Raw genomic sequence first — 26,779 nt, forward strand, 5'->3', positions numbered from 1 at the left:
TGAAGCTCTTGGAGGGCGGGTTCTTTGGAGGATCAAATAGCTTGGAAAAACTCTGCTCAGCTCTGGCTGCCATGGAGCTGAGCTGTGGGTTTGTCTCTCATCCTTCAGCACGAGCGTTGCTGGAGCTGAGGACACGTTGGGGTGGCTGTGAAGGACGAACCTGCCCTGTCCATGCGGGTTCCTGCAGCGGCTGGGAAGGGGTTGGGTGAGTTTATGGCGTTTTTGGGTAATGAAGCAGAGATCTGCATTGCAGTGACTGCAGGGAGGGGTGAGGTGCCAGCGGTGGCTGTGCAGGGAGCGCAGCGGGGCCGAGGCAGAAGCGGGAGCAGGTCGAGTGTGTCAGACCTGAGCTGGCTGAATGCCAGCACTGAGAGCTCTGCAGAGGTCGGGGTCACACTGAGGGCAGCTCTGGGCAGGGCTGTCACTCAGACATGGTCAGTTGTGAGCTCCTCCATCTCACACTGGCTCAAAGGTGCTCAGCTCCACCTGGCTCCCCGGGCCCCTCAGCTGATAAACCTTCGTGTACCCCAAGGATTCCTTCCCTCTTGCAGGATGGGTGGTGCCTGCAAGGTGCAGCCATTCCCTGTGTCATTGTGCAGAGAAATTGTGGCTGCCCCGTCCCTGGAAATGTCCAAGGACAGGTTAGGCAGGGCTTGTAGCAACCTGGTCTAGTGGAAGGTGTCCCTGCCCATGGCAGGGGGTGGGACTGGATGAGCTTCCAAGTCCCTTCCAGTTAAAATAATTCTGGGATTCCATGATCTCCACCAGTTTTTCTCCAGCCTTACTGGTTGTTTGGGGACCAGCCCATCACCTGGCTCTGCTGGTAAGATGCCACAACTTCTTCCAAGATGCCACAATTTCTTCTGAGATGCCACTTGTCTTGTTCCCAGAGCTCAGAGCTGGCAGCTGGCATCCCAAGGGAATGACATGAAGCTGTGCCAGGGGGGTTTAGGATGAATATTAGGAAAAGGTTCTTCCCCCAGAGGGTGGTTGGGCACTGCCCAGGCTCCCCAGGGCAGTGGGCACAGCCCCAAGGCTGCCAGAGCTCCAGGAGGGTTTGGACAACGCTCTGAGGGACAGGGTGGGATTGTTGGGGTGTCCTGTGAAGGGTCAGGAGTTGGACTGGATGACTCTTGTGGGTCCCTTCCACCTCAGGAGATTCTATGGTTCAATGATATGAGGATTTCCAATCCAGCACAGTTCACCTGAGGTACAAGAAAAGCTGAAATTTCTTGTAAAGCCAAATGTTTTCTAGAAGAATAAGGGAGAAAAACCCAACCCCACTGTTCTTTTCCTGCTGTATCAACATAACCTGATAGCAACCCATTGCTTTGATGAGGTCTGCGTGTTTCCCTTCTGGTTTATGGTATTGTATGATTATAAAGTTGAAACAATAAAAGCAAATCAAAGCCCTTTGATAGCATGAAAATGAAACATTTGGGGTTTGGCTAAAATGAATTGTACTGCTGGAGCTGCATTGAAGTGCTCGGATTTTAAGGACTGTCTTGTGGTGCTTCTGAAAAAAAAAAAAAAAAGCTTTACATTAAATTTAGGTAACTTTTAAAACAAACCATCATTTCAAAGAAGAAAAACATCCTAATGTTATGCTTTGAGAAGGCAGAGATAAAACCTTCCCAATTTTCCCATCGAAGAAGAGTGAGTCTCTCCAATTAGAAGTGTTTCAAGCTGGTTGTCAACGATTTTGGGGCATTATCTGACTCTTCAGTTTTCAGCAAATGAGGTTTCTGATTGGAAGGAACTCGCCCATCTGTAGGAGAGTGTCCTATATACAGGACTAATAATGTTGGCATGAATAATTCATCGATCTTTATTACATAGAAAGGTATGTGTGGAGTGTGATGCACACAGAGTCTCATCAAAGAAAGGCATATTCAGTTAAAAATAATCAGTTTGACTGTAGATTTTTAGAGTGCTTGATGGATTAACTCCAGCAAATCAACCTCCAAACTCGACTTTTGTTTGTCTCTCCCCTATCTGTAGGGAGATTATTAATATCATGTAACATTCAGTTAATAGGTCAGATGTGAGACCTTATTACAGATCTGGGATAAATTGCCTCTCCCTGACCTTCACAGACTTCAGAGTTCAATATTCAGGCTTCATCCATCCAGCCTTAATTGCTGCGTGCAGGGACATCAGCACTGCCACCAAAGGGCCAAGTTCATTCAGCTGGGACCCTGCTTTGCATCGTCCCTTTGCCTGGGAAGGACACAGAAAAGTCTTTTTCAGGGTCAGACCCAGGATCTCCTTCATGTCTGGACTCTCTTTTAGTTGTTTTTCACTGAGAAGTCAAGCCTGGGTTTTGTGGGGTTGAGGGAATATGGTACTTTCTGCCTCGTTGACCTGGATTTTGGGGGTGCATTTGCAGAGTGTTTTCCCCCAGGGGCAGGTTCTCAGCTCTGCAGGGCAGCGATGGCACAGGACAACTGCAGAGGAAGAGCTGGGTCCCACCAAAAACCCAGGGAACATTGAGGATTTGGTTTGTTCAGGGGAGACCTCATCAGGGTCTGCAGCTTCCTCAGGAGGGGCAGCTCCAACCTCTGCTCTGTGTGAGCAGTGACAGGACCCAGGGAACGGTTGGAGCTGTTCCAGGGCAGGTTTAGGATGAATATCAGGGAAAGGTTCTTCCCCCAGAGGGTGGTTGGCACTGCCCAGGCTCCCCAGGGCAGTGGGCACAGCCCCAAGGCTGCCAGAGCTCCAGGAGGGTTTGGACAACGCTCTGAGGGACAGGGTGGGGTTGTTGGGGTGTCTGTGCAGGGCCAGGAGTTGGACTGGATGATCCCTGTGGGTCTCTTCCAACTCAGGATATTCCATAATTCCGTGATTTGCATGGGAGGGCTGCTGGGCTTTTCCTGCTCTCAGGAGCAGCCGGGATGATTTGTGGGGCTATCCGATTGAGGAGGGATGAAACCAGGGGTGGCTGTTGGGCGAAAAACATGGACTTGGAGATGGATTTGATGCTCCAGCCTGTCCCTTCCCTGGCCCAGCTGTGTGAACAAAGGCTGGTTGAGGGGTGGCCCCCAAGGAAACGCTCCGGAGGGTCCTCAGAGAGAACTTCCCTGGAAATGCATCTTTTCAGTTTTACTCAATTCTGCTCGTTTTGCCAGGGGAAAGTCGATGGCCTTCATTACGAGTCAGAGCAGGTGACATAATTCTCCTTCTGTGCTTTCAAATCTATGAACACACGAACTTAATATTAGCAACACAGATACAAATAGCATTTTAACGCAGTATTTATCACCGCGCCTTCTCGGGAGAAAATCTATCAAAGCTTTAAATCTAAAACTCTCCCATTCTTCTCGAGCAACAAGATCAATTCATTAATATTTGGAAAGCTCTCAGGGTTATTAATCATCTGTTATTATTTTATTTATGTACCTCTTAGTAAGAAAAAGCAGACGAACCAAGGCCGATCTCACCGATTGCAGCTTTTAACTTGGGGGGAATGCGATGGCAGAAGGATGGGGACAATTTTGCTGGGTGAAAAAACGTCCTCTGTGCTTGCAATTTGCCTGGCAGAGGCAATAAAAGGTGCTGCAAGGCTGAGAAAGGCAGCGGGTTAATTGTCTTATCATTAGGAATTCACTTTATATTCGTGAGCTCAAACCACGGCAGAGATCATAATGAATTTATTTAGTATTCACACACACCTTCCATTGGTGTGTGCAGTGCAATAAACACCTGTATCACCCCGGGGTGGCAGTTTGGGGGAGGTCTGAGCCTGGGCTGGAGTGGACAGAGCAGAAGAGTTATTAAACCATGCAGTGGATCAGCCAGGCAGAGAGGTCAAACCCCCTAAATGAGTTTAGCTCCTTCCCAGGGTCTCTCTCATACGAGTACCCACGGCTCGAAAATAAGTTTGTAATTGACTGATGCAGACAGATGAGTTTGGGAAGAGGTGATTGATGTCAGCAATATATCTGAACGCAATCAGCCTGGCCTGGAATGCTAATTTTAGAGCCTTGAGCAGTGCAGAGCTGCTCCTCAGACACACTTGGGTGAGTAGATCAGGTTGCTGGTGTCTGACCCCAGCTATCGCCCCTGGCTCCTGCTTTTTCCTGCTTTGGAAGTGGTTTGGGATCAGGAGTTGCCGAGTCTGTGCAGTTTTATTGGCAGTTTTAAGCCGTGGTTTGGCTCTTCAGGTCTAGATGCCTCCAAGCTTTTCAGCATGTTCTTACCTTTAAGTTCATGAGTAGTTGGGCTGATCTTGGCATAGTCTGCCCCAAAATGTCAGAAACGTGTGAGGGCTGTGCTAAATCAGGCCAGGTGCAGGACTGGGAAGCGAAGCTCATGCTGGAAAGCTGGAAGCACTGGGAGATTTAGGCTTTAAATTTAGAGTTGTGCAGAACAGAAGCTTTCCACACACTTCAGTCTTGGGAAGCCTTTTGCTGAGCCATGTGCTTAAATGGGGGAGAGACAAACTCAAGGATTATCATCAAGATAATTATCAGAAACAGGACATGGAACTGTGTCTTGGTCACTGGAGCTGCACCAAATGTGGGCTCCACTGTGGTGGCCAAGCCTCTGGTCCCCAGGGACTGCCACCCTCGCCAGGTCACAGTATTTTCACCAGGATTTGGAGAAGAAAAGTCTGGGAAATCAAGGTGGGGCTACTAAAGCAAAGCCTCCTGTTCTCTGGGGACTGGAAAGGGGCAAATGGCAACGGTAGGATGGATAAAGAGGAAAATCCGTGTTTGACCACTCTTTGTGTTCTTCATAACCACAGAGACATCTCAGACAAAATCACAGTTTAGTTGCTTCACTGCAAGACCAGAATTAAGTGCTGGTGATTCTTCACCTTGAAGGAGAAGTGTAAAGGAGCCTTTTTCTCCTTATATTTTCTCCTTATATTAATGGGTGAGTTTTAATGTTTGAAGGCCGTGTGAGATCACTGCCATTCCTTGCTTTACCTTCGGAATGCTCGGAGCCTGGGATGTGTGGGGGTGATCAGGGCTCCCTGGGATAAAGCAGGAATAAATACAGCCACTGTGAGGAGGAGTTGCCACGGGCAAAGTGTCCTTTCCCCTGGCCCTTCTGTTGTTGTGTTGGGTCTGGCTGAGCTGGAGTTCATTTCCCCAGAGCTCTCACATGCTCCACAGCGTTTGCCATCACTCCAAGCCCATCCCCACCTAGAAAGGGGCTGGTGCTCCTTTCATCTCTGCACCTCTTTAACTCTTCACTCTTTTACCTTGTCTTCCTCGCTGGCAGGATATGAAAAAGCCACAGAAATCGAATTCCATTTAAAGGCTTCCACCAAGAGAGGATTTTTTTTTTTTTTTTTTTTAATCCTCCTTCCCCTTCTCTCCTCCTTGAAATGAAGTTTCTTACACTGCTCATTAGATGATAAGTGAATACAGAAAAACCTTTGAGCGAAGGTAATTCCTGGCGTGTGGAAGAGGGCTGTGGTGCTGGCTACACATTTATGAATGCAAACGAGTCCGGGCGTCCTGTGGGGATGCTTTGTCAGTCCTTTTATCTCCAAAACCAAAGTTCAAACCGACTTCCTGAGTCAAGAGCCATAAAAATTATTCCGCTGAAAGAATTCTCAAATGCCATCGGTGGAGGGGGGGAGACCTTCATTTCCCAGCCTCTGAACTGGGCCGTGCGTGTGCAGGGGAAATGAAAGGGCCCCTCATTATCAGGGTGCTATTCAGCTCCATGCTGCTCTCCAATAATTGATGGAATATATTATGCTCCAACGGGGACAGTCCTGGTGTCTCAAATGGAAATCCGTAATAATAATAATAATAATAACAATAATAATAACTCGGGGTACTTCTGTCGCCCGTTTCATCTCCAGGTCTCAAAGTGCTTTTGAGACAATTAACCAAGACCCACAGAAATCCTTGCCAAGCTGGGAGGCCTTAAACACAAAACTTGCCTTTGTCACAGATCAGATGAGTCGTAGCCTGAGGGGTGTCCCTCAAGTTGGTGCTTGAAGATTGTGCTTCACCTGAGCACCATCAGCAGCCCAAATCCATGGAGTGTGGGAACTCAAGTAGTTGTAGTCATTCCTTTGGTGCAAATAGGCTGGAATTCAAGTGAGTGGATGTTCCAGGTGCCAACACAACCATGGACGTGGGCTAAAGCTGCCCAGGTGCCTGGCCACGCTTGCCTGGGGGATTTTGAGCAGTGTTTCCAGAATTTGACTTTAAAGAGCTGCAGATGTGTGGGACTGGGGCTCTTGCATGTGATTTTGGAGCAATAAATCTCTGGAGCACCGTCCCTGTGCACAGGGATGAGCTTCCTTCAGGGTAAAGGCACCCCAAAAGCAGCCAGATGTGCTGCATCAGAGATAAACCCTTCACACAGGCTGCACATTTCGGCTGGGACGGTGTGAAAATACAGGCAAAGGAATGCCAAAAGCTGGGTAAATAAAGCAGAGGAGCACAGGGCAGGGAAATGACAATGGAGAAGGAGAAACACAACTGGTGTGAGTGCCAGCACATCTGTCCCTGTTACCTCCCACCAAGGAGACACAACCACACCACAGTGCCAGTGCCTTCCTCGTTACAATCCACTCAGCCAAACGTCGTCCGAGTTCTGCAGGGCTGGATTTAATTGTGGCACCAATTAACTGCCTGGTTTACAGGCAGTTTGCTGGGGTTTTTTGTGGGTTTTAAATTTCATCACTTTTTTAGGAGCTCTTCCTGCAGACACAAATTGCTGAGGTGGCACTGGGGACCAGAACAGCTTCTGGTGCCTCTTTAGTGGAGTGTCAGAGGGGCAAAGACATCTCTGCCCACCCAGCTGGGATGGAAATCCCACCAGTGTCCATGTGGGACAAATGTTCACACAGGTCCTGAACATGGGAAGAGTCCTGGGCTCTGTTCCCTTTTGATCTGGGGATATTTGTGTTTCCAAGCAGGGGTTTGGGCAATCCAGTACAGACAGGTCCATGTTGTCTCAACAGTTACTTGCCAAAGTGAGGAAAGAACCAAAGGATGCTTCTCTTCCTGTCCAACCCTCCCTCCAGCTGGTTCCTTCCACTATCTCCCAGCACTTCCTAAAGGTGCAGGACCCTATTTAATTAAGTAATGAGAATTGAATATGATAGCTACAAGCATCAGCTAATTAAAAGGAGGGGAATTGCAAATGAGAAGTGCCAGGAATTCAGTGAAAATCAATCAAATTAAAGCGTCTCATCATCCCCTCAAACAGCCCTGATCTTCTCCCTCCTTAACCCTTTGTGCCAGCAGATTTTGCTGGGGTTTAGGGAAGGGTTCTGCAGAGAAACACTGTGGGAAAAGGCAGCGTGTGGGGCTCCAAAGGCACGTGGCCATCCCAGTGCTTTAATCCTCTCCGGAGCACGGTTGGCTCCGTGTCTCCTTCCCTCCCTGCACGTACTCACCTGACTGCTGGCAGGGCCCTTCTTCCTTTAAATCCTCACCAAAGAGCACGACAGCAGCACCCACCGGAAGAGGAGGAAGAAAAATCTCATTTAATCAAAGAGAATATTAAAGCTGAGCTTTTTGTACAGCAACAGGCCTCAGATGGAGAAATCCCCTCCGTCAGCGGGGGGAAGAGCGGGGGAGAGGGAAGGAGATAAAAAGCATCAGAGTTTTAATTAAAAAGCTGCATCCTGCCTTCATTTGCAGCTTGTTTCCGGATCCCTTCATTAGGCTTCACCCTTTAAATGCTCGTTATCGGGGTTTGTACAAATTCCACTGACTCAGGGCGTGTGTTTGCTTGGAAAAGCCCCTTTTGTCTGCAGGTTGGGTTCCTGGTGAGGTAGGGGCGGGCCAGCAGCACAGGAAAGCAGCAGAAACTGTTGTCTCAGAGGGGGAAGCATCCCCGACTCTGGGAATTTTCTTCCTTGGGTCTCAGTGCCAGGCTGGCCTTTCCAGCTGCAGGGATGCACATTCCAGCCAAGCCATCTCCACGTGGGGCTGCTTGTGAGCTTGCAGGAGGCAAAAAGGTGAAGCAAGGTGTGTGATCCTTAAATCCATGTTTGTTGGAGGGAGAGAATTTGGCTGCTGGTGGCTCAAGATGACGTGTCAGGGCCTGCAGGTCCCTCCACACGGTGTCTGACCCGACAAAGGAAGTGTTTCCAGTGGAGTTTTAGGGCTGCTGAGCTTTTGCTGAGCATGTTGCTGTGAATATCCCTGTCCATTCTGGAATTGCAGGGAGCTCTGTGCCTGATCCCTGCAAGCTGCAGAGTTGGGTTTGGCCAGTGCCACAGGCCCCAAACCCTCTTCTTGTCCCAAGTGCCACAGGACCTTTCACAGCCACCATGAGGTCCATCCCTTAAGTTTCAATTAAAGCACTAATGATTCCTTACGAATTGGAATGCAGAGGAACATGCTGCAGAACCAAAGGAGAGCCTATAATGTGGGTAAAAAAACCCTTAAAAAAATCCCTCACTCCCTGCATTTCCCTTTCTGGGTCTTTTGCAGGGGTCTGGCTGTGGTGCTGGGCTGGGCAGGGGATGTGGCAGCTGGAGTGGGGGTCAGTGGCCAGGCTGTGTTCAACCACAGGCCACAGCAGTGTTAAATGTTTAATCCTGGGCAGACTGAGAGGCTGGGACACCTGGGTTTGGTGCTCACTCTTGCCAAGCTGTCTTGCCTGATAATCAGCAGAGCAGCAGGAGCCAGAGTGCATCAGTTCCACTCCTGGATGTGTCCAGTCTGTTCCCTTTCGTGCCTGATGCTGGGGACTGAAAACTCGATAGGTGACCTTGAGCAAAATTCCTCTTTCCACCCTGGAGACTCTTTCTCCATTCCTCGTGCAGGGTTGCTGGGAGATCTAAACTCATTTCTGTTTGCAAAGTGTGACTGAGTGCTGGGTGCTGCTTTTGTCACAGAATCACAGAATATGCTGAGCTGGAAGGGATCCACAAGGACCATCCAGTCCAACCCTCAGCCCTGCACAGGCCCAGCCCCAAGAGTCACCCCCTGTGCCCCAGAGGATCAGCCAAACCCTCCTGGAGCTCTGGCAGCCTTGGGGCTGTGCCCACTGCCCTGGGGAGCCTGGGCAGTGCCCAACCAGCCTCTGGGGGAAGAACCTTTGCCTGAGATCCACCCTGAGCCTGCCCTGACACAGCTCCAGCCATTCCCTGGCTGCTGTCCCTGGTCCCCCCAGAGCAGAGCTCAGTCCCTGCCCCTCCTCTGCCCCTGCCCAGGCAGTTGGAACTGCACTGAGGTCTCCCCTCAGTCTCCTCTTGTCCAGCTGAACACACCAAGTGCCCTCAGTGTCCTCACACGGCTTCAAACCAAGGCCCTTCCCCACCTTCATTTGTCCTGTTCCAAGATGAGGATGAGACGGGAAAACTTGCTTCCCTCTTTCCTCAGGCAAGGACCCCGGCTTGCCACCAGGGCCAGAGCCACCACCACCTTACCATCCTGAATTTAGGCCCTTTTCTCCTTCAATAAAACCTCCACTGCAGCCACTTTGCTGCCCAACCAGGTGGCCCCGGTCCCCGGGCTGGGTCCCAGCGGCAGCTGCTGCAGGAACGCGCCCGCCGCCAGCTGCGGCCCCGACAGGACCTGGTCATGAGCCCGTGATGTGCCACGGCCCGACAGGGCAGAGGCACAGCAGCACTGGCAGCGTCTCTCCCGGCGGGAGCGGGGCCACCAACCCCGGCAGGAACCGCAGGGAGCAGCGATGACAGCGCCGTGTCCGTGCCAGCGCCGGGACCCCCCTCCGGCCAGGGATGGCGTGTCCAAGCTGCTGTCCTGCTGTCCCCAGGCTGCTCCACAGGCACCGTCCCTGCCCGGGACCAAACCCAGCCAGCAGGTTTCTGCTGTCTGCCTCTCCTGAAGGAAGGGCAAAGCCGGGGCACCGGCCGAGAGGGGACTGTGGCGTGTCTCGTTTAGGGTCAGTGTCTCTTGAGGTGGGAGGGTCTGACTTACAGCAGCACCACTCACATCCTCTGCCTTCACCTAGGCAGTGATTTCGGCTATCTTTGGATCATCTTCCATGACAGAAACCTGAGCTGAGGTGGGTTTTGGGTGAGCTGGATGTGCCCAGGGAGAAAACACACCTTACAAACCCAGCGGTGCATCCCCTCACATCTCCTGCCCTCTGCCCCATCCCTCTCTGGCCATGCAGGATGACCCCAATGTCCTGGTGGGGTCACGTCCCCCATGGCAGGGTGGTGCCAACAACCCAAGCTGTGTGTGCCCTACAGGGTGGATGCCAACAACCCAAGCTGTGTGTGCCCTACAGGGTGGATGCCAACAACCCAAGCTGTGTGTGCCCTACAGGGCTGGGGCAGGAGACCTGCAAGGGCCGCTGTGCCAATGGGGCTTTGGGTGGGTCACCTCATTACTCAAAACCTCATCAGGATTAATGGGACTGGTAAAGCTTAAAGAGTGACTGAAGTAATGTCTGTAGGAATTTATCCTTGGGGAAAGCCATCACCTTAGCCCTGGACACGGGGCAGCTCTGCCTGATTTCAAGCCAGGGCCTTTGTGACTTTACACCACAAATGTCTTCATTTCTGGTGTAACTGCTCTCGTGTAAACCAGGGAAGAACGTGGCTGTTTCTTGGTGCAGCTGTGAAAGCCTGGGCCTGGGCCTGATGCAATCTTTGTCTCCATGACTCCTGGCAATGCTGTGCCGCTGAATCGATGGAAGTTATTTCCCAGTCTGCCCCAGACTATCCACAGGGGCCCAGTTAGGCAGGTGAATGGTGCAGCTCACACGTCGTTGCACTATAATTGTCATTGCTCTACAAGGAGCTTCGGATGTATCTCAAGTGGAAATAATAACCCCAGTTTTATGGGAACGTGGAAATACATACCCAGCCTAACTCCATACAAGGGCAGAGCCACCTCCCCCATGTACCACTCTGTGTGATTGCTTTCCCCAGCTCCAAGGGAGCTTTTCTGGAGCAAATGACACATATTCCCATTTCTGTAGAATGGGCCTCAGGGAAAAGGCAGGTTGTCACGAGGCACCAGTGAGGCCTCTGCAGGAGGAATGTCTCCAAGGTGCACCCTTGGCATGTGTTCCTGTGGCTCCAGAGCCATGAGGCCCCAGAAGGTGGACTCAGTTCTCAGTATCATCCATGTTTATATGGAAGCAAAGATCCCAGAAGAGACCAGTGCCATGCCTTGGGTCAGGATCTATCCGTATCCATGGGAAAACGCAGGCTCAGCTTATCAGAGCTAATGATCCTTGTGGAAAACGCTGTCACAGGCAGTTTGGAGATGCTTCCCTGGTGAGATCGGTGGTTAAACCGTGTGTTGGAGCCACTTTTGGAAGCACCAAGGGGGAGATTTCTCCTGGAGAGCTGTCCCATGCTCCACACCAAACCCTTGGCTCAATCCATCATGGTTCAGTGCCCCTGCCCTGATGGGACCTTGGGATCTCTGGGCTCCTCTTCCTGTTCATTGCCCTTGGATTTCCCTGATTACTTGGATTCCTTCCCAAAACACAAGGGGGTGACTGGTGCTTTGGACCTGGTGTGTCCTTGCTGTATCCCCTGCTGGACCTCCCCGAGCTGCTCCCACCTTCTGATGTTCCCACTGGCTTGTGCCCAGCACCAATTGGGGTATTTGCCTTTTTGTCACCTCCATCCTGCTTCTCACCTCATCCTTTCCCCAGCCATGATCTCTCCTACATCCTACAAATATCCCCATTCCCTCCTTCTCCACCCAGGATCTGTGCACCACGTTCCATGAGCCAAAAACAGAGGATAGCCCTTGCTTGGGTTTCCTTCTTCCATTGCCAGTGGGTTTAAAATTAAAAAATAAAGGACCCTCGTGGTTTGGGACAGGAAATAAAATGTTGGGGGGGGGAGAGAGGAAAAGTATTTCTCAACATAATGAAAACACAAATGGACAAGATAATTATCTTCATAAGGGCTTGGCTCCATGACAATACATCTCATTTTATAAAGCCCATTAGAGTTGGAATTTTATGCAAAACGCTAAAAGAAATCTAAAAATATAAGGCAATAGAGGCAAAGCAATGGGGATTATTAAAGGGGGAGGAGTGTTATATTGGAAGCAATAAGCCCTGGAAGAACCAGGAAAACAATGTTCTAGTAAAACTGTAATAAATGACTGGGGTTTAATCACTTGGTAAATAACTAAGATATTTCTGCAGGTTTTATACTGTCACTGAAAAAAAAAATAAATAATCCCAACCCCTTGTGCATTAAAGATTCAGCCAAGATGGTTGTTCTGGAGACAGAATCAGGGAAGTGTGTCATTTCAGCAATTTACTTTTTTTAAATAATAGTATATTATTTTCTCCATGGATCCACTTTTTCAACCTCTCCCTTGCTTTTAAGAGATCATTTACCATTAGTTGGGTTTTTTTTCCCGTTCCCCACTCAGAGTACTCTTGAGTCTTTGAACACACAGAATTATATTATTCCGAGCAATCTTCCCCACCACAGCAAAAAGCAAACACTTCAGGAAACTCCTGGAGGGTCTCAATTTTAATAATGATCTTTCCTGTGCTTGGACCCTAACTGAAGATATTATAGGGGTGGTTTAGGAAATAGAAGCACATTTATATGGCTTTTTCTTTACCTATTAAATAACTGAAATCTAAAGAGTGGCTGTTCTTCCACACCCCCCTCGCCCCCCCCCCAAGTTATGGTGCATTGTATTAAAATGAAAATGGTTTAATTTAATATCCTTTCCTTTCTTCTCAATCACTCCCTTGCAGCTGAACAAAACCCAGCTCTCAGTTTAATTTTTAAGTAGGTGGGTTAAGGGAGGAGGTGCCCAAATCCCGAGCCTGCCCCATCATCAGTGTGCTGGTGTCCATGTTGGGCAAAAACTGCCTGTCCATGGCAGCAAACAGTGTTGGAACAGGGAAATGATGGAGTCACCATCCCTGGAAGGGCTCAACAAGCCAAGCAGACGTGGCATTGGCCCTGTGGTTTAGTGGCCATGGTGGCATTTGGCCAAAGGTTGGACTTGATGATCTTGGAGGTCTTTTCCAACCTTAAGGGTTCTGTGATTCTGTGGTTCTGAAGATCTTGCTCATGGTCTCATTGTGGGGACCTGATGTGAGACCCTCCCTGGCAGAGGGGACATCACCCACATCACCCCCTGAGGTGCCAGGACACCTGGGCTGACCAGGGGCTTTTGCCTTGGAACATCTCATTTCCCTTCAGGCAGGACAGATGTCTTCAGGTGCTACATCTTCATGCTGGAGTCTTTAAATCCCCTGCAGTGTTCCCTCAGCCTCCAGCACTCAAGCCTTTGGCAGGAGAGCTGGATCAAAAGCCCCCCACTGCATTTCCTGAGCAATCTATTAATGCAGGAAAACTGTGTCAGAGGGAAGCACAAAGTGATGCTCGTTGGCAAACCAGCCACACAGTTCACTCCCTCAGTGCCTCACAGGGAGCAGATCCCTGTGATGTGCATGGATTTAATCCTCATGGATATGTCAGAGCACTCAGGACACGCACACCAGCTCCACCAGTAGAGTTGCAGGGGGGCAACTGGTGCAGTGGAAATGGTTAAACCAGCCAGGAGCTCACCCCAGGTCCTGGTACAAAGCAAAAGGGGGGTTATTCCATAGAATCGTGGAATGTCCTGAGCTGGGAGGCACCCACAGGATCATCAAGTGCAACTCCTGGCTCTGCACAAGACAGGCCCAAAAATCACATTTGGTGTAAACCAATCTGCACGACCTCTCTGGGGGGACAGGAACCCTCCCTCCTGCCCCAGAGCTCCAGCAGGGCAAGGTCCCCCCCACAGGGAGAGCTGGCACACGTTGGGTGTGGAGGTTGTGGGGGCCTGTGTTGTTAAAAGGAGCCTGTCAGCCTGAAGTGGAAGGAGAAAGGGGGGGTTCTGCATCCCAGGCCCTTTGGTCTTGGCATCCTCCTGAAGTGTCAGTCCTGCTGCAGGCAGCTGTCAATCCTGCCGGGTGCTGGGACCCAGGGGCACCTTGGAGGGACTCTCTGGGCTTCTCTGTGTGACCCCACTCCTGCCACAGCTGGAAAATGAGGCATTTGGGCCAACGTGGTGTTGGTTTGTGTGTCCCCAGGGGTCACATCTCCAGGAGATGATGGGATCAACCTGCCTCTTCCCGTGGGTGGATCCACCTTCCCATCAGGAAAGGTCCATCACCCCACACGTGCCAATGCCTGAAAATCCCTGGAGCTGGGTAAACAAGAAGGATAAGCAGCATCCTAACAAGTTCTGGTCTCATGCACTTGCAGAGAGAAGGCTTTAAAATACAACCTCTTAAAAGCCCAAGGCTCAGAAGGGAAATAGAAAGAAACCACAAATATTTACTTGTTTTAAAAGTGCCCGTGATTTTTATTTTTTTTAAGCTGGTCCCATGAGGTGGGGACATAAATCATGGCTCTATTGGAACACTTGAACTGGGAAATGCAGCTCTTTCTCCTTGGATCCAGAGATGCTTTGAGCTTGTAAAGTCCCTTCCAAAGGACTCTCCCAGAGTCCAGCTCTGAGCAGCAGTTGAGCCATGGCCTAAATTCCCAGTTTTCTTATGTCTCCAAGCAGCTCGACCCTCTCCACGCCATTCCCTCCATTTCCAGTAGCAGGACACGCTCTGTCTCCTGCATGGATCTTAGTCTGCAAAACCAGGATCTCTGCCCTAAATCAAAAGCAATTCTAAAAATAAAATTTAAAGTCCTGAACAGAGTTCTACTTAAAAAAAAAAAAAAAAAAATCAAAGATTTACTCCCCATCTGGCAGGGAAGGGAAATAAATATATAAAGACTTGAATTAAAATTCCAGGGAAGTCATCCAACATAAATATGCAATATTTTCCTGCAAAGGACCATAATATTATTTTTATTTTTCACTCCCAATATGATCAGACTACTTTACATTTTAATAAATGCATAGTTTTGAAGAGAAAATAGTATTGCTTTGATATGGCAATGATTATTTGATCAAATAACCTATTAGAAGTTTTTGGGACTGCATTATGGGGGGAAAATGTTGGTTTCCTTGCAGAATCCATCTATATAATAGGCAATGATTGCAAACAAATAGTTATATGCTGGAACAAATAGGGAAAAATTAAGGTTATCTGACATGGAACAGCACCAAAAAAATCCAGTAAGATAACAATAAGGGAGTAATGTATAGCTGAGTGTTCTGGAGATAATTGCATTTCAATTGGCTGATTGCAGAGCAGGTTGAGAAATTAAGAGAATGTGGCAGAGAAGATCTCTATCCTCTCACTCACACCACAAAAGCACCCCCTGCCACGTCCTGCTGGGCCCTTCTCCTCCAGAGCAGCTGGAATTCTGTGGGAGTTGCTCCTTATGGCAGTAGTGGCATCTTCATCCCAGATTTTCCCCTGTGGTCCCACTCTCTGCTCCAGAGCCGGGGTGGTTTGGGTGGTTTGTGTCATCCCTGAGTTCTTTGCTTCCCAGGAAGGCTCAGCCAGGGAGTGCCTCGATTTATCTGGTTAAACAGGGCATGAGGTGAGACCCAGGCTTGTGGGGAACATCCCTGTGAGAGGGTCTGGCTGAGCTGTGGCCACGCTGAGGGTCCCAGGCAGGTCCAGGCTGCAGGTCCTGGAGGGACATGGTGTGTGGGGAATCTCTGCTGCCTTGTGAGGACTGAAAGAATGACAAAGTCACAGCAGTTGCTCTTTGCTTTGATGAAACCTGCCCAGCTGGCTACAGGCACCAGGCCTGGTGTGACCCCAGCTCTTGGAAGCAGCTGAGGAAAGTGCCAGGCCTCCAGGACAGCCAGGGAAGGGGGAATGGCTGGGATGGAATCCCGGAATCATTAACACCACACACACTGAAATGTATAGAGGCAGTCACAGACCACAGAATATCCCGAGTTGGAAGGGACCCACAAGGATCATCGAGTACATCTGGCCCTGCCCAGGACACCCCAACCACCCACCACGTGCCTGAGTGTTGTCCACATGCTCCCTGAGCTCTGGAAGGGTTTGAGCCATGACCATTTCCCTGGGGAACCTATTCCAGTGCCCCATTCAGGCAAGATCCAGAAGATCCAGCTGGCACTGGGCTGTGCAGCCCAGAGGGTGAGGGGTGGGCTGCAGGGCTGTCCCTCCCCAGGGAATCTGTTGGGGGTCGCTGAGAACAGGTTTTTTTCATTGTTTGACCACCCTGATTGCACCACTACACGGCCGAGCGTGGGGATGAGGGTGGGGATGAGTCCCGAGGGTGGGGATGAGGATGGGGATGAGGATGGGGATGAGTCCCGAGGGTGGGGATGAGGATGGGGATGAGGATGGGGATGAGTCCCGAGGATGGGGATGAGGATGGGGATGAGTCCCAAGGGTGGGGATGAGGGTGGGGATGAGTCCCGAGGGTGGGGATGAGTCCCGAGGGTGGGGATGAGGATGGGGATGAGTCCCGAGGGTGGGGATGAGGGTGGGGATGAGTCCCGAGGGTGGGGATGAGGATGGGGATGAGTCCCGAGGGTGGGGATGAGGATGGGGATGAGTCCCGAGGGTGGGGATGAGTCCCTTCCCTTCGCTGCCATCGCTGTGTGTGCAGTGGGCTGGGGGAGCATCACAAGCACCAGGGACAACGTGAGCTGCTGGTTTTCACTGCTGATGGGGTGTGTGTGACTCTGTGTGTGTGCAGGGCTGTGCTGTGCAGGAGATCAAGGCTCCTTCTAGCTGGGAACAAGAGGAAAAGCCACCCAGCAGGTACTGGGCTCCCTCTCATCACCAGGCAGAGGTGCAAGGACCTGGACAAAGATGAAAGGAGGGACAGTGTTGCTGTTTAATGAACCCACCCGGGATTTGAGAGCCATGAGGCAGTGGGAGGATATGCCTAAACTTGGGGGAGAAGGAGAGAAAACCTCTGTGTGTTTTTAAAGGTCTGATTCCCTGCTTTTTGCTGGTCCTGGTTGAAAATACATCAGGTCTCCTCACAGGGCACTGTGTGTTTGACTGCACTGATTTTACACCCCCTCGAGCAAACCTGGTGCATCCTCGTGGACTTGACTACCAGGCTGAGATTTATCCCACCTAAATTTTGCTGCCCAGCTGTCACAGGCAGGATGTGTCACCTGGCAGAGGTGCCGAGGAGAAAGCCTGGACAAGCCCGTGAGACAAAGACCTATTCAGCAACTGGAATTACAAGGAGCAAAGCACATCCCCAGAGTACTTATTCCGCCACCGATGCTCGTTTTCCCCCCATCCATCCCTCTTTCACACGCCGTGTGTGTGAACAGCCTTTTTCCGGGCGCGGCGCAGAGCAATTCTCGCTTTCCCTTTGCAGCCTGCCTTCCATAATCCACTTAGAATTTGCAGCTTTTCTCCTCTTTGTGAGCCTGCCTTTAAACTCTTGATGTAGCGCTTTTCCCATCTGTTTCTGCCTGTGCATCTTTCCCGTGCGCTGCCTAATGACTTGCTCTCGCTAGGAAGAGGCTGTATATTAATATTATCATTATAATTCTCCTTTCCACCACTTCAGATCTTGCGAGGAATGTAATTGCTAAAGCAGATTTTAAGTTACATCGTGATAACCGGGCGAGTTACGGGGGAGGTTACACTGTCACTGTGCTCAGTAGTTTCAATTTCCCGTCGGTGCCGCTTTCTGAAGGACCCCGATGGCAGAGAGAAGGCAAATCCCACACCAGCAGATCCATTATTAATAGTGTTGTTAACCGGCATTATTAAATTACAGCCTGGCAGTCCCAATTACGGGCTGAGATCCTGTTGTGCTGGGGGGCTTCTATCCCATCTAACTCCTCTTCCATCAGCTGCAGGTCCTTTATCTTCAGATGCTTCCGCACCCCAGAATTTCTCTCTTGCTTCAGTCCACGTGTTCCCAGGGAGAGTATTTTCCTCTGCTTCTTGCCCTTTCCCCAGAGGAGCAGAGGATGATGTTCCCGTGCTGATAATGTGCCCTGAGATGTTTATTCCACTCCGCTGCAGTGGAGTTAATCATCTCTGTGGGTTTAACACCTGCCTAAAATTAATCTTCATTTTGTGCAGGGTGAGGAAACCAAGGGAAGTGGCTTCGCTTTCACTCTCAGAGTGGGTTCCCACAGGTTGGAAGTTAATGGGACATAAACGAGGCAGCAAACCCAGGGCAGGGCTTTCCACCATCCCTTCAGCACACACTTTTCCCATGCCCACTGTTTCCTGCCTGCCACAGGTTTTCCCGGTGGGAAAACACATAAACGGCACGAGTAGCCACGCTGATGGTGGACTCGGGGATTACTCTGTAAAGGTTGATTTGGGAATGGATGAGGGAAAGGCTGCTCTCCTCTGCCCATCTCCTGGTTTCCCTGCAGGCTGCTGATGGATCTGCCCCCTGGGCTCCCGTGGCACTAACGAGCTCCCGGTGCCGGCAGGGTCAGCGCCGTGGGAGAGCTGAGCCGGCTGGAAAACCCTGCATTGTGTGGATTGATGGCTCGAGCCTGCACTGCACTTATTAAGTGGAACAGACTATTTTCATTAAGAGCTGCTGACATTATTAGGGCCAGTTAAATGTCTCCCGGAGATGCCGTGCCCAGCGTGAGCTCGGCACAGCCTGTCCTCCAGTTTGGCTGGGACACCCGAAATTCATCCATCAGCCCTCGACTCATTTCTGTCCCTGATCCCTCGGCTGCTGAGTTTCATTTGGACAGTCCTGCTCTCTTCCTCCTCTAATGCAGTTCCAGGGACTCAGGTGGATTGAGAGCTGGGGACTCAGAGACTTTCATTATTCACATTGTGTGCACCTGAAAATTGCACTGCCTGCTGGCTTCCAAATTGAGTACATTAAATACAAGGCATTAAACCACCGAAATATGGAAATACCCAGGGAGGGCCTCAGATTTAAGACATTCCCCGGCCGAGGTTTTAGAGAGCAGAATTCCATTAATAGATGGTTGGTGAGGAGCCAGGGAGGAGCAGGGGGACTCTGGCTGCAGCGGGGCGGAAGGAGGAGAGCCAGATGGGGTCCTGGGCAAAGAGGACGTGCTGTGTGGGATCCTGGCAGGGAGGAAGAGTTGGGCTGGATTAAAATGCAGCAGAAACCAGGCTTCATCCCCTTCCCAGCCACGTGTTCTGCCAGCTTTTGTGTTGGTCATCACCTGCGATGCTGGAAGTTGCTGAGCAGGTCCAAGGGGTGCAATGTCCTGGGCTAATCCTGTGCAGCAGAGCTGGGGATGAGGTGCTGGGCTGGGCATGCAACAGACCTGCTTGTCCCCCCTGTGCTGCCTGGGCACCACATACATTTCATAGGTGAGAGGTGGAGCCCATTGCTCTGCACACAACAAGGAGAGCTCAGGGCTTGCCAAACACTTTCCCTTTGTCCCCACTTGGTGCCTGTGAAAGGGCTTCATCATCACTGAGCAACTGCATGTTGATAATGTGAGGTTGTTCCTGCTTATTAGTTGGGGAAACTGAGGCAGAGCAAGGAAAATAGCCCCTTGTCCAAGGTCAAGAGCCTCAGCAGTGCAGCGTGGAGTCTCATGGAAGGTGTCCCATGGCAAAAGGTTGGAACAAGATGGTCTTTAAGGTCCCTTCCAACCCAAACCATTCTGGGATTTTCTGATTCTATGAAAATCCAGTTCCTCATTAGGAAATCAAGTTGGGCTTTAAGCCCACTGCTCATCTGACCCAGTTATCTCAGCACTAGTCACTCTGTTACCTTTATGGATAAGCCAATGTCTCCTTGAAACACATATTTTTCCCTTGGAGACGGCAAAGCCGAAGCAGGAGCGCTGCCATTCGGGAAGGGTGTTCAAACTGCCTTTGGATTTATGGAGCCCATTTCCCTGATCACTTGTGATGGATCTCTCGGTGCTTCACGAGCTTCATGGATGGATTTCACAGCCACCACTCGGGCAGACCCATGTGCAGAGCCCTGGGAAGGTTTCCCACACTGCGGCTTTCTCGGGATCGTGTTGTACAACAGCACAGCCAAGCAGGCCAGGAAATGAATGGGGCGAAAATATCGAGTTTCAATTGGGACTTCAATTAACCAGGATTTGATTTAGATAGTGGATTTCCACTTCTGTGGTTAGACAAGCCCTGTGGGGTCTTTGGTGACCGATAGTGATGGAGACTTCAAGATTTCATCTTGAGAAGGGAACCCTTGATAATTCAGCTGAGCTGGGCAAGAGGCACCTGTGGCTCAGAAGAGGACAGAGGTTTCCAGCAGCACTGAGAGAGGCTCCTGATGAAAAAATCATGGCAAACCTCTGTTTGTTGGCCAAACCTCCCTTCTCCTTGCTGACATCCACCACAGCACCCCTAAACAATGCTGAAAGGCACCTCTGCTTCTAAACAGACCCTTTTCCCAAGGAAAATAAAGCCCTCCTCTCCCCAGCACTTCTGGTTTAGAGAGAGGCCAAATCCAAACTCAGATTTTCTCCTCATCTGCACATTAATTCCAGACTTGGGGTTTATTTTTGCTCCATCTCTGGTGTCAGTTAAAGCCAGTCCTGGTCAGTGCTCTTCCCGTCTCCCAGCTGGAAGAGAATCCCGTGGTGCTGCCTCCAGCTGCCCCCCAACCCCCTGGGCTCCCACAGTAACTGAACACTCTATTTTAGTGCCAGGCCTGGCAGCTTGGCCTGAGTGATTGTAAACAGGGTGTCTGACATGAAAGGAGAGAGAGCAAACATAACATTTTATGGCTCGATAGCAGCAATTAGAGAGGAACGTGGGCATGCTCCAGAGCAAAGGTTTCACCTCCCTCTCTGCAGAGAGACACAGGTCCCCTGGCAGAGCCATCCCTGCCCGTGGCATGCCCAGCAGAGCCCGGGAGGTGCCCGGGGCGGTGCGGGTGGCACGGCTGGGCACACCTGGCTGCCTGGGGGCCGGGCACACCTGGCTGTGCAGGAGGCCGGGCACACCTGGATGCACGAGAAGTCGGGCACACCTGGCTGTATGGGAGGATGGGCACACCTGGCTGTACAGGAGGTCGGGCACACCTGGCTGTGCGGGAGGATGGGCACACCTGGCTGCCTGGGGGGCCGGGCCCGGCGCGGCCGCTGCCGGGAGCTTGGCAGGAGGATCCGAGCGGGAGCAGATGCCGCCTGTCAGCAGGAGCAGATGCCTCATTAGCCGCGGCGTGCGCGGCAGCCCAGCTGTGCCGAGGGGGCCCGGAGGCCCTGCGGCGCCAGATGAAGTTGTTGAGCTCTCCTTGCTCGCCTCTCTTCTCCTCGTATCCTTCTCCTCCCCTCCCACACCACCGTTCGTGGCTTGTGCAGCACCTCCTCGCATCCTTCCTCCCCGTTCCCGTCGCATCCCCGGGGCGGCTGTCCCGATTTACCCCCCAGGCATCATCCCTTGATGCTCGATTCGAGGAGAAAAGGGCTCAGAGCCAGATCTCGATCGATTCCTGCCAGCACCCAGCGGGTCCCCGTGGGAGGGGGAGCAGCTTTTGGGGCGCTGTGCTGGGGAGTGGGGTGGGGTTTAGCACCGAGCACGTCATCCCCGTCCTTATTTCACCGCTGGACCGTCGAGTGAAAGCCGTCACTGAGCGGCCTGAACAAAGGATAGAACAAGACAATTCAATTAACTCGGTGGTGCAGGGCAGTGAGCGCGGCACTGCCCGAGCCGGGGGAGATCAACCCCCTGCCTCGGGGTAATCAACCCCCTGCCTGGGGGAAATCAACCCTCTACCTGGCACCTGGCTGGCACGGGCTGCCATCCTGGGGAGGGGGGAAGGGAGGGATGGAGAGAAAAGCATTTCCTGGAGCATCCCTCACGGGAAGGATGTGGAAGGAGGCTGGAGCCTGGTTTCTCCATAGCCATCTGTGCCACAGGGCACCTCCTGGGATAGAGCAGAGGAGTGGAGGAGCAGCTTGAGGCTGGGGATTCTGCCCCTCCACTCTTGTGAGACACTACCTGGAATATTGCATCCAGTGCTGGGGTGCTCAGCACAGGAAGGACTTAGATCTGCTGGAGCAGGTCCAGAGGAGGCCATGGAGAAGCTTCAAGGGCTGCATCAGCTCTTGTCTGGAGCCAGGCTGGGAGAGCTGGGGGTGTTCACTTGGAGAAGAGAAGGCTCCAGGGAGACCTCTTATCCCCTTCCAGTGCCTAAAGGGGCTCCAGGAGAGCTGGAGAGGGCCTTTGGACAAGGGTGTGGAGGACGGGACAAGGGAGAATGGCTTCCCACTGCCCGAGGGCAGGGTTAGATTAGCTTTGTTCCCCTGGCTTTGAGCACTCTCTGCCCCTCTTTACAGACCCACCTCTCTTATCAGACCCCTGGAAACACGCACAGATCCTCTGATTCACATCTCCCTCCTCTGCCCATCCTTGCATTTTCCTGCGTTCCCCCGAGCTTCCCTAACAATCCCCCCTCCGATGTACTTGTAATGCTATTCCCGTGTTTCCTGGGGTTTGCTTGTGTTTGACGAAAAGACCTCATCATTCCGGATTTGTCTTGCGTGAACTATCACAGGACTAGCCAACTGGAAATCTTTCAGAGTTTTCTTTCAGGAGCTCGTCCCTCGGGAGCATCGCTTTAGTAAGTGATTTTTCTGTTCTAGCCCAAGGATTGGATCCGCATCCAGTAGCCAAATTGAATTCATTCGGGCAAGGTTAAGAGCCATTTGATACAGTTTTAGATTAGGTGAAGGCAGCCATATATATTTCATATTCTGCACTAACTGCTGCACAGTTTGCAGGGATGGGCCAGCACAGTGCCTATTGACTGCTCCCCAGCGATCCCACTGTTACAAATGGATGTTGCTAAACAGGGAGATGGATCCTAAATCTTTCCCTGCTGAAAGGTAATGGAAATAAAACAGAGCGACAGGCACAGGGAATGGCTCAGCACTTAACAAAAGGTCGGGGTGGCTGTCGGGGTGGCTGCGGGCAGCAGGGGAGAGCTGCCCCTTGGGCGAGGGGGGTCTGTCTGAATTCCTCCCGCGGGCTCGAGCTCTTTCCCCCGCAGGACTCGGTGGGACTGTTATAGCACAGGGCTCTGCAGCCACCAGCGTGGCACCGAGCGCGGCTGCTGTGTTACCACAGCAACAGGGAGGGGCTTGGATCCCTCTGCCCCGCACTCCCCTTCCAGCTACAGCAACCCGGCGGGATGAGTGCACTGCTGGGGCTGAGCCGTGTCAGCCGAGGATGGAGACACGCCTTTGGATAGTAGGACAAATGGGTTTCTCTGTTTCCTTAAGGTGAGCCCATCCCCGGCGGCAGCGATGCCTGAAATGCTCGTGTGAGGCACCATCTGCTCCCCTGGAACGAGCTCAAGAGCGGCATCCCCCGGGGCAGGAGCCCTGCTCCTCTGCTCTGGGCCCGCGGCAGCAAAAAGGGGAAAAGAAATTGCTGTGAGGTCTCGGAGAGGCTGCTCGGGCTGTGAGACACGTCCAGAGGCACGGGGGGCCGGGGTGGCACCGGAGAGGCCGGGGTGGCACCCGGAGGGGCTGGGTACAGCCAGGGAAATCTCTGCTGCCAGCGTGGGAGGGCTCATCACCCCCGTGCACGGGTTTGTGAGCCTGGCTGGTGAGAAAGGACCTTGGAAAGGAAGCGTGTTATATTTAGGATAACTACAAGTCCCCTCTGAAGGATCCTAAGGCAAAGGACAGTCAAGGCCCATAAAACTCTGTACTTATTCACAAATCTTGCCAATACTCCAGAGCATCAGGCCCATGATGTTTATTGCTTTTCCAAAAGCCCCAGCTCCTGAAGCCATGACATGAAATGAGGGGCTCAGCTTTCCTTGCCTTTTGACTATTTGATCTTTACTGTAGCAGGAAAAATTTGGAAAACATAACCTTTACGTTCTGCAGAGCCAGGGAGCAAATAAAAAGGACATCGAAGTCATTTGCTATTTATTTCTATTTCTGGAAAATCTCATAGTTTCTTTCTTTTTTTTTTTTTTTTTTGAAAGCACCTCTGTCTCACACGCCTTTTTTAGGTGCTTGGAGTAGTTTTGGGGAGTGGAGATGTGTAAATAATGACAGGGCTTGGGCCTTTATGTGCATCCTCTGAGCTGTTCCTGAAGCTGCTAGAAATGAGGCAAACAAGACCCAGGGAACAAAAAAATGCCTAAAGATGTGACAGAGAAGAGCACAGATCCTCTCGTCCTAGAGAGGTGGTGGGGCAGAAGATGAGCACAGATCCTCTTCTCCTAGAGAGGTGTCTCCCAGGAGTGGAGGAAACCAGTGGAAGTGAGAATGCTTGACCCCAACCCTCGTGTCACAGCGAGAGCTCTTCAAAGCAGGAGATAGCACAGAAGTGCTCTTCAGCTTCATGGCAGCAGAAGTGGCTCTGGAAATGGTGTTTGGTGTCAATTCCCACTCCAGGTTGTCCAGAGGACATTTGTCAAGGCTGTTCCGGGTGGTTTTGTCACACAGAGTCCTGGGAGTCACAGACCTGTCACTGTGTGACATCAGCACCCCCCGGGCAGGGGGTCACAGGGGAGGACAAAGGGCCCTGCCATGAGGGGATGTGAAATTTAAACACCCCTTTATCTGTCTTTTGTCAGTAAAAGCCTTTTTCCTCCTCCTTGTCCTCCTCCTCCTTCTCTTCCTCCTCCTCCTCTCATGTTCATCACCTGAACTACCCTGTGAAATTTAGGGTCTCTGATGCTTCCTCTGCGAATGGCATCTCCTTCCCCCTCATAACCCATGATGCCTCCTCCCACGGGGCTTTCCCATCTCATTTTCCTGGCCATAAACCTATTTCTCCCCATTTCCTCCATTTATTTACCCTCCTGTTAAAAAGGACCACAGGACTAGTGAGGTAACTGGGTGGGTTTGCTCTTGTTTGAACCAGGGGTAAAGGAATCCCTCCTCAAAATATTCCTCTGCATCACTGTTTGGTTTGTTTTCTTAATAAACCAACTCAAAAGTAAGAGTTGGGGTTTTTTTGTTTGGGTTAGAAATGAGTGCAATCCAGGTAGAAATGTTTTTTTTTTTAGCTTGAGGGATTTTCAAGCCTGAAAAGAAAAAAAAAAAAAGCAGAGAAGGAAGCGTGGAGGAAACAAAGCTCAAACAACACAGCACTGAGAATCCCAGTGAACAGGGAATTAAACACTGCTCCTTTGCCATTGTTTCCTCAGAGAAGCCCAGCCACTGTGAACAGTTTTGACAAATGTGTTTATACTGTTTGATGGAAATCTCCCAGTCAGTGCTAAAATACAACATTGCAGGGCAGGATGGGGAGGGGAAGCTGAGCATTTCCCTGTCCAGAAAGCAAAGAGCACGTGTTGGGATTCACATGGATACAGCATATCCAGGACTTGCTGGGCAGTGGCTGCTGGTCTTTATTGAGGATATTTGATGGCTGTTTATCCAGCAGTGCAAATGCAAGGAAGAGCGTTTCCCTGTTGGCATCTGCACAGAGCACAGCGATAAATTTGGGATGAAAGATTGTGCTGGTCTCTGAGACACCCCGAAGGGATGGCCAGGCATGGAGATGGAGAGTGATGGCTCACCAGGCACGGGTGGGAGCTGAGCTGGCAGGAGCTTTGTTTCCTCCCAGAGCCAACCTGGGCTCAGGAAAAAGGAAACCACAACATTTTTGCTCCTCTTCAGAATTCATCCTTTCTTCCAGGGTCCCAGTTTCATATCGTTTGGAGGGGGAGGCAGGCTTTGGTGCTGACTCTGGATGTCTCCCTGGGCCAGCTTCAGAGGAGGCTGTGTCATCTCCAACCTTTCAAGGAACCCACAAGGGCTTAATTAAAACCCAAACTCGCTCACCGCTGCTCAGAGGAGACCATCGGCTCCTCTGCTGACGGCAGCTCAAACCTGTCACCGTGCTGGTGCTGCAGATCTGTGCTGCAAGGGGGGAAACCTCAGCTGAGAGACAGGCCCTTCTGCTGGAACCCTGCAGCTGGCAGGAGCGGGTCGGGGTGCCAGCAGCACCCCTGTAAGGGCAGGGAGCAATCAATCACTGGGACTTCGTTAAAGGATGCATTGAAGGCGGCTGCTTGGCAGAGCAGGGCTGTGGAGGTGACACAGACCTGACTCCAGTCACTGGGACTTCAGGGAGAGGAAAAATCTGCATTTCCTAATCACATCACTTTGGTCAGAAGCCGCTTGTTTTCAGCTCCACTCGGGGCATTTGCATGCTTGGAAGGAAAAATGTACTGTTAACCATTGCTGAGGAGTCAGGGGGGACACGAGAAGGAGCCGGGACGGTTTGGGGGGGGTGGGAGACCCAGAGGAGTGTGGAGTCAGAGAGTGGCTTAACCAGTGTGGAAAATACAGCACATTCATGCAAAACGAGTCTGTGACTCCTGATAAAAGCAGAAAACAGGTGCTGGAAAGGGGCACGTTTGTGAAACGTGCCTGTTCCTCCTGTGAGCTGATCAGACGTGCTTCGTGTCGGGGTCTGCTGGGGGTGTGCTGTGGAGGTGCCACTCCTGCAGGACAAGGGACTCGTGTGCACAGCAGGGACACGGTGATGTGGCACGTGTTGTCCTTCTGTGCGGGCACAGGGACAGGCCTGGCACATGGATGAGCTCCTGCTGGGGCAGCAGAAGCTACCCAGGAGAAGAGGTGGTGGTGGTCTGTCTCCTGGAAGAGGTGGAGCAGTTTGTGCACCATGATCTCAGTGGTAGCCACCATTCTGAAGACCATGGAGGGGTTGTAGAGACTGTGGTGAGGCTGTAGGGACCATGGAGGGGTTGTACAGACTGTGGTGAGGCTGTAGGGACTGTGGTGATATTGTAGAGACATGGTGAGGCTGCAGAGACCATGGAAAGTTTGCAGAGACCATGGAAAGGTTGTAGAGACCATGGAAAGGTTGTAGAGACTATGGAAAGGTTGTAGAGACCATGGTGGGGCTGCAGAGACCGTGGTGAGGTTGTGGAGACCCTGATGATGTTGGTTCCTCTCTTGGCCCCACAAACCCACTGGGTCTCTGCTCTGCAGAAGGGTCCATGTTCCCATGTGAGTGACACTGTCCACACTAAGGG

The 26,779-nt window shown here is 51.5% G+C and overlaps 1 protein-coding gene across 4 annotated transcripts in view; it reads left to right on the plus strand.

Moving 5' to 3' along the window:
- Positions 1-26,779, plus strand: part of KIRREL3 (kirre like nephrin family adhesion molecule 3) — a 358,997-nt gene that overhangs the window by 184,677 nt on the left and 147,541 nt on the right. The window contains exon 1 of one of the 4 annotated variants that reach the window (XM_051812427.1): positions 22,283-22,369. The exons of the other annotated variants lie outside the window; for them this stretch is intronic. The gene's annotated coding sequence lies outside the window, so the exon portion shown is untranslated. Of the gene's footprint in view, positions 1-22,282; positions 22,370-26,779 lie in introns of those variants that run through there. 4 annotated transcript variants of the gene reach the window in all.

This window comes from Manacus candei, unplaced genomic scaffold, assembly GCF_025592945.1.
Source record: "Manacus candei isolate 608988 ecotype Guabito, Panama unplaced genomic scaffold, ASM2559294v1 h1tg000086l, whole genome shotgun sequence".
Classification (NCBI taxonomy): Eukaryota; Metazoa; Chordata; class Aves; order Passeriformes; family Pipridae; genus Manacus; species Manacus candei.